The sequence below is a fragment of the Balaenoptera musculus genome, chromosome 8 (genome assembly GCF_009873245.2).
Source record: "Balaenoptera musculus isolate JJ_BM4_2016_0621 chromosome 8, mBalMus1.pri.v3, whole genome shotgun sequence".
Classification (NCBI taxonomy): domain Eukaryota; kingdom Metazoa; phylum Chordata; class Mammalia; order Artiodactyla; family Balaenopteridae; genus Balaenoptera; species Balaenoptera musculus.
In genome coordinates, this window is record NC_045792.1 from 90,187,201 (window position 1) to 90,195,273 (window position 8,073).

Sequence of the window (8,073 nt, forward strand, 5' to 3'; positions counted from 1 at the left end):
TAGAAAGCCCACAGATAAATCCACGCACCTATGGTCACCTTATTTTTGATAAAGGAGGCAAGAATATACAATGGAGAAAAGACAGCCTCTTCAATAAGTGGTGCTGGGAAAACTGGACAACTACATGTAAAAGAATGAAATGAGAACACTCCCTAACACCATACACAAAAATAAACTCCAAATGGATTAGAGATCTAAATGTAAGGCCAGAGAGTATAAAACTGTTAGTGGAATACACAGGCAGAACACTTTTTGACATAAATCACAGCAAGGTCCTTTTCGACCCACCTCCTAGAGAAATGGAAATAAAAACAAAAATAAACAAATGGGACCTAATGAAACTTAAAAGCTTTTGCACAGCAAAGGAAAACATAAACAAGACGAAAAGACAACCCTCAGAGTGGGAGAAAATATTTGCAAACAAAGCAATTGATAAAGGATTAATCTCAAAAATATACAAGCAGCTCATGCTGCTCAGTATCAAAAAAACAACGCAATCCAAAATGGGCAGAAGACCTAAACAGACATTTTTCCAAAGAAGATATACAGATTGCCAAGAAACACATGAAATGATGCTCAGCAACACTAATCATTAGAGAAATGCAAATCAAAACTACAATGAGGTATCATCTCACACCAGTCAGAATGGACATTATCAAAAAATCTACTAATGATAAATGCTAAAGAGGTGTGGAGAAAAGGGAACCCTCTTGTACTGTTGGTGGGAATGTAAATTGATACAGCCACTATGGAGAACAGTATGGAGGTTCCTTAAAATACTAAAAATAGAACTACCATATGACCCAGCAATCCCACTACTGGGCATATACCCCCCCAAGAAAACCATAATTCAAAAAGAGTCATGTACCACAATGTTCATTGCAGCTCTATTTACAATAGCCAGGACATGGAAGCAACCTAAGGGTCCATCGACAGATGAATGCATAAAGAAGGTGTGGCCCATATATACAATGGAATATTACTCAGCCATGAAAAGAAACGAAATTGCGTTATTTGTAGTGAGGTGGATGGACCTAGAGTCTGTCATACAGAGTGAAGTAAGTCAGAAAGAGAAAAACAAATACCGCATGCTAACACATACATATGGAATCTAAAAAAAAAAAAAAAGTGGTTATGAAGAACCTAGGGGTAGGACAAGAATAACGATGCAGACGGAGAAAATGGACTTGAGGACATGGGGAGGGGGAAGGGTAAGTTGGGACGAAGTGAGAGAGTGGCATGGACATATATATACTACCAAATGTAAAATAGATAGCTAGTGGGAAGCAGCCGCATAGCACAGGGAGATCAGCTCAGTGCTTTCTGTCCACCTAGAGGGGTGGGATAGGGAGGGTGGGAGGGAGACGCAAGACGGAAGGGATATGGGGATATATGTATACGTATAGCTGATTCCCTTTTGATACAGCAGAAACTAACATACCATTGTATAGCAATTATACTCCAATAAAGATGTTAAAAAAAAAAAAACTCCACCAGGAATTAGTAGATGGTGTGAATCTGGTTGTGTAATTTGCGAAGACAGCTGCATTTGATTTCGCTAAATCAGCACTTGATACTAAACAACTCCTAAAGCATGTCACTTTATTTCAGCATTAACCATGCAGTGCAGATTCAAAAAGTGATAGCCTTGTTTTCCCTACCATGCTACTAGTGTGTTTTCAGGAAATGAAGTTCCTAGATTTCAAAATTCATTTCTCTTCCCTTTGAAGATGCATGAGTACATCTGTGGTTCTAGGCCTCCAGCTGATTTAGTGGCGCATGATTCTAATAATGTTCGACAATCTGCATTTTTAAATATCCAGGTTTCTAACATGCACAGCACTTTTTAGGGAAGTAAATGTCTGTCTAGGAGAGGTTGCAGATTTAAAAAATAATAATTTATTGTATTTACACAGACAATGGAAACACCTTTATTGCTTGAATGAGATAATTCTCCAAACACCAGGAATAAATATATAAGAGATACATATCTCTTTTATAATATATAGAAGATATATGGCTCAGAGTTGACTTTCCAAATAGGAGGGGATCTTTAAACTCATCAACAATTATGGGAGTTTATAGAGAAATGAGATATAAAACAAATATTCCTGTGGCAGGTGAACATCGTGAAGTGTGTATGGACTTGTGGTCTTTTTGAACAGAGTAAACACTGGGGGACTCTTGATGGATTGAGTGTTTAACATTTTACTGAAACCTTTAGTTGACAATCTTCCTGAAAATAATTTTTATTAAAATTTTATGAATTTTTATGGAAGTTCATATTTTCACTAGGATAACAATTGTGTCATACTGCAGAGGACCTAAACAGATATTTTTCTAAAGAAGACATACATATGGCCAACAGGTGTGTGAAAAGATGTTCAACATCACTAATCATCAGGGAAATGCAAATTACACCTGTTAGAATGGCCATTATCAAAAAGACAAGAGTAACAAGTGTTAGCCAGTGTAGGGAGAAAAGGGAACCCTTGTACATTGTTGGTGGGAATGTAAATTGGTACAGTTACTATGGAAAACAGTATAAAGGTTCCTCAAAAAGTTAAAAATAGAACTATCATGTGATCCATCAATTCCACTTCTGGGTATATATATGGAAGAAAGAAATCAGGATCTTGAAGAGATACCTGCACCTTCATGTTCATTGTAGCATTACTTACCATGGCCAAGATGTGGAAACAATCTAAGTGTCCATTGACAGATGAATGCATAAAGAAAAAAAAAATATATATATATATATATATATATATATATATAATGGAATGTTATTTGGTCATGAGAAAAGAGAATCTGAGACAACATGGATGGACCTCGAAGGCATTATGCAAAATGAAATAAGTCAGAGAGAGAAAGACAAACACTGTATGATCTCACTTATAAGTAGAATCTAAAAACGCCAGACTCATAGAAACAGAGTAGAATGATGTTGCCAAGATCTGAGGGTAGGAGAAATGAGGAGATGTTGGTCAAAGGGTAAAACTTCCAGTTATAAGATGACTGTTTCAGGGATCTAATGTATGGTGACTATAGTTAACAGTAATGTATCATTTACTTGAAAGTTGCTAAGAGGGTAGATTTTAAATGTTCTCACAATACACACACAAATAAAATGGAATTATGTGGAGTGATGGAGGTGTTACTTTATTGTGGTAGTCATTTCACAATATATACATCTTTGAAATCATCATATTGTACACCTTAAACTTACACAATGTAATGTGTCAATTATATCTTAATAAAGCTGGAAAAAATGAGTCAAGAATACTGAAAAATAGTATGCTATGTTAGCATTTAATTTCTTACTTTAATTTTTATTAATGATGCCTCCATTTTTTTTTACTGTTCTTATTGATTTTAGTGGCTACATTTAAAAGGCCACTGAATTTTCTTCTATTCTCAATTCTGTTTCTTTTACCTCTAGGGTTAGAGAATGACAAAAGTATGTTATCATCTTGTGTGTTTTTCTTCTGCAGTAAGCAAGATCCTTAATAAAAAATTTGCATATAGGTGCTAATTAACAATTTAGTTCAACCTAATCCATTCCATTCATTTATTTAACAAAATTTTATCGAGTACCAAATTTGGTAGGTTCTGCATATACAGAAAAAGTATTAGGAACTTTTCATTATTTCCCAGAGACGGTTACATTTTTAGAAAGGATTCGTGTATATTCAGAAAAAGGATATGCTTGATCCAAGGAAAGAACATGGAATACTGCCCAGAGCAGTAAGTTTGGAATCACATAGACCTGAGTTTGAATTTGACAAACTTTCATTGTTTGTACTTTAGGAGAACGGCAAATACTTTAGGGGCTGGAGCTTAAGGAGAAAGTGTGTCAGGGAAGGAGATGAAGTGTCAAGAAATGAATTTGCATAGAGCAGCCCAATCAAGGATTCTTTTTTTTGAAGAAGAAGATGGTCCAAATATCATCATCATTTTTCAGTGAGGGGTATTAAGTTAAGGGGTAACATGATAAGTCTGGAAATTTCAAAAGACATTCCAAAGGACATTATGCAAGTAAATTGCAGAAGAGGAACAACTTGGACACAGGAGAGCAATTAGGAAACTAAGGGAGGTTGTGAGGATCCAAACAAGGCAGCAGCTTTGGGGCGGGAGAGAAGGAGATGGGTATAAAAAATGCCAAGTGTTAAAATCTGGAAAACTTTACCAATTTGCATGCTTACTATTTGTGCATATGTGCATGTGGATGTGTGTGTACATGTGTGACATTAGACTTGGAGGTTATACATAACTCCCATTCAATATAATAAAGCACTTCCTGAAAATAAACCTTTCTGAACTGGGAAAGGGCTGCCTCATAAGATTGTCATTGAAGTTGTTCAAGCCTAGGCTCTAAGTTGTGTCTGGGTCCTTAAGGCAGGGATAGATTAGATAAGTAATTTCCAAACATTGTCCCGGATTAAATTTCCACTAGTTCACTATAGCAAAATGAGAAGGGTAAGGGCAATAGACTGGGTTTATCCTATGAATTAGTTGAATTTCAAGCAAAAATCTTCAGTTGGTGATGAATTCTGTCCTATATTTTTACAACTATAATTTCCTTTCTTATTTTTATTTAGTAACATTTAAAAATGTAAATATCTGGCAAAATCCAAAGTTGGAAACATTTGTTGAGCCACTGTATATTTATTCATTTTAATGACGTGAAAGGTGTTAAAGTCTGGGACTTGCTAGACTGATGACCTTTAAGGGCACTTTGGTCTCTTAAATTTTATGCTTTTATCAGAATCAGAATACGTCTGCCTGGAGAAGCGCTTTCATGTAGATCCACAGAACAGTGTGATCGACGATAGTCAACCTTTCATAAAACAAATCAGTTGTCTCAGACTAGTACTGCAGAAAATGCTCCCTAAGTTTCCAGCCCTTTTAGAAAGCCAAATTCTAAAGTGAAATTGATGACATCTTACAAATCCTTGCTTGAACGTTCCTTTCACAGCAAAATACGGCATGGGAAAAATGTTAAGAACCAAATTGCTAGTATCACTAACCACAGTCGACTATTTTGGCGCCCACCACATGCAAACCTACAGACCTGTGTCAAACCATCTTCTGTATGTAACTTCAGCGGCCCGGGGGGCCTGGCAGTCCAGACTCCTTTTTCCTTGATGTGCTGCTGACAAGCAATGCCATTAATCTAAGCTTCAAGTCATAGAAGCGTGCCTCTAAGTGCTTGTGCAGTCAAATGCCACAGGATTTCAAATGGAAATGACATGAATTAATTTCCTGAGAACAAAAGGAAAGGAAAAATCGAGAAGAAAGGCAGTTTCTTGTAACACAATACGCAGATTGATGGCACCCACTGATTGACTGAAGTGTCAAAAACACACCTTTCAGGTATAAATTAAGGTGCTGAAAGAGTTTGGGGTTCTCTCGCTCTCTCATTCATATGAAATATTAACTGATAAGTCAAGGTGAAATTAGTTTTTCTTGGTATCTTTAACTTCTTCTCGACCCCAAAAGCTAAACTTTTGGACGGTTGTCCCTGGTAAAAGATGATGAGATCTGTTCAAAAGGTATCTCATCGTATGAGGAATAAAATTAAAATTCCTTATATTGGCTAAGAAAATATTACTTTTCCTAGCTTCAACCCCGTCTCAGCCTTTCTTCAACCTTATCTTCCTTCACTGCTCCCACACCTTAGCTTCTTTCTGTGTGGACAATAGGGTCTTGGCACTAGTTGTTCCCTCCGCCTAGAACATTTTCTCTCTGTTCTTTGCAGGCACTGATCTTTTTGATCTTCTGAGAGAGACCATCTCTCCCAGGCAGCTGAGGTAGCCACCCAACGTCTATCACATCCCCATGTTTTAATTTTGGGCAGAACACTTATCTGATGGTCTCCATTTGTGGAGTTGTCTTCGTCTGCTGAAATGGGTTGTCCATGGGAGTAGGGGCACTGCCTTTCTTGTTCATGGCTGTATCCTCTCTTCATGGAATTCACAGGGAAGATACGGGATCCAAATTTTTTAAAGAAGAGCTAAGATGGTGAAAAGTGAGATTTGGAAGCCAACTGCAGAACATTGATAAGGAGTAAAGGTGGGGATTTGAGAGGGAGGCCGGTTGTCCCTTGAACAACTATTCTTTTGGTTGCCCTTAGGTAGGGCTTAAATGAATGACAACTATGCACAGTCTTATATATATTCTGTCAAATACAAAAAAAGGGAAGAATGTATGTTCCTAACTTCTAGCCATATATATAATAGTGGGTAAAACCTTGGGCACTTGAGTCCAACAGCTGAGGTTTGAATATTGGCTCCACTACTTCCTAGCTGTGTGATCCTGGGTAAGTCACTAACCTCTTGAAGTCCAGGAGACCTCACCTATCACTGGTCCCACCTATTTCATACATTTATGAGGATTAAAGTGAAATAATGTATGAGGAATAGTTAACGCAGTACTGGCATCTCATGAGCACTCATTAAGTATTAGTGATATTTGCTATTGTTAATATGTATATTTTACCAAGCTCTCAGTTACTGTGAGTCCTCTCCTCTCTCCCACATGTTGTTACCTAGCCAGCCAAGTGTGTCTTTTTTTTTGGCTCTTGCATAATAATGCAGCACATGTGACAAAAAAATACAGAACCTCACTCCATGCTCTCTGGGGAACTCTTCCTTGGTATCTCTACATATTTCATTCAGCCAGAATGTCTGGCTAGAGGCTAAAGTTACTTTCATCTATACAAATACATAGCAAAATGAATGTTAAAACTGTTTTTGGAAGCATATTAAAGAAAATGTCATTTTGTCCTTATCGCTCCTATGAAGATTTAGTTATTGTATCTTTAAAAAGGTCAAGCTTTTCTTCTCCTTATATTTCTAAAGAAAGTTTCAAATGTGGTTGACCTTGAGCTAATTGCTTTACCTTTCTGTGTCTCAGTTTGTCTGATTTAAGTGAGTATAATCATTCCTAGCATGGTAGCTCTTCCCTTCATGGTGGTGAGGTGAAAATTAGTTTCTCATGTTCAAAACCAGAGTCACTTTCAAAACTGCCCCTGACACGCACCCACACATTCGTTCATTTGTCAGGCTCTCCAGTTCCCCCATGGGTAACATTTTTTTGCATGTGTCTCTTCCTGCACATACCACATGCTTTCACTCCAGTTCAGACTCTGAACACTCTGCCCTGGTCCCAGACTATCTTTTAGTCCCCAGTCTCTCTGTCCTCCAATGGAGCCCCCTCACAGCTGATGCATCACTGAAAGCCCCAGCTATCATTTAAAGGAGCAGGGAACATTTATTGAGTGCTTACTATGTGTCAGGCATGGGCTAAGCACTGGACATGCATTGTCATTGAACTACAGCTCCAATGATTGACATGTCCATGTTCAGAGACTCTCATTAGCTTCTTGATTATGTCCACATTCCTCACTATACTGTGACCCTAATCTTGGTCTGCCATTTACTATTTAATGATCTCAGGCAAGATGTGTAATCTCAAAATACTTCAGTTTGTCAGATAAGGAAATAATAATACAGCCTCATAAGGTAACTGCAGCGTTTATTATCTGTGGCGCAGTTTGGCATTTGGGGCCAGATAATTCTTTGTTTTTGGGGGGGACGCTCTATGCCTTGTAGGATGTTTAGTGGCCTCTATCCACTAGATGGCAGTATCACCCTGCCTTCTCCCTTCCCCCCATACCCCCCCCACCCCCATTTTGGAAATGGAAGTGTCTCTAGACATTGCCTAAACATCTTCTCAATACAAACATATTGAAAACTACTAGGGTGCTGGGATGAATAAATGAGATACTTTTAGATGCTGGACATAAACGGTCCCTTTCAGTCTCTTAGTTCTTGGGAACTCCTTGTACGTTCCCCATGTCCCAGCTTAACCAGAGGACCTGTGGTCCCCAAGATTAGTCCTAGGTTTTCCTGCCTCCTTGTTTTGTGGTTCTTTCCACTGACGACACTCTCTTATGCTACTTCTGCCTTGCAAACTCTTAACCATGCTCCAGAATACTTCTACCAGAAATTTCACCTAATTTTTCCCAACTGAATTATAGTCCTCCCTCTAAACATTTTTACCATTATT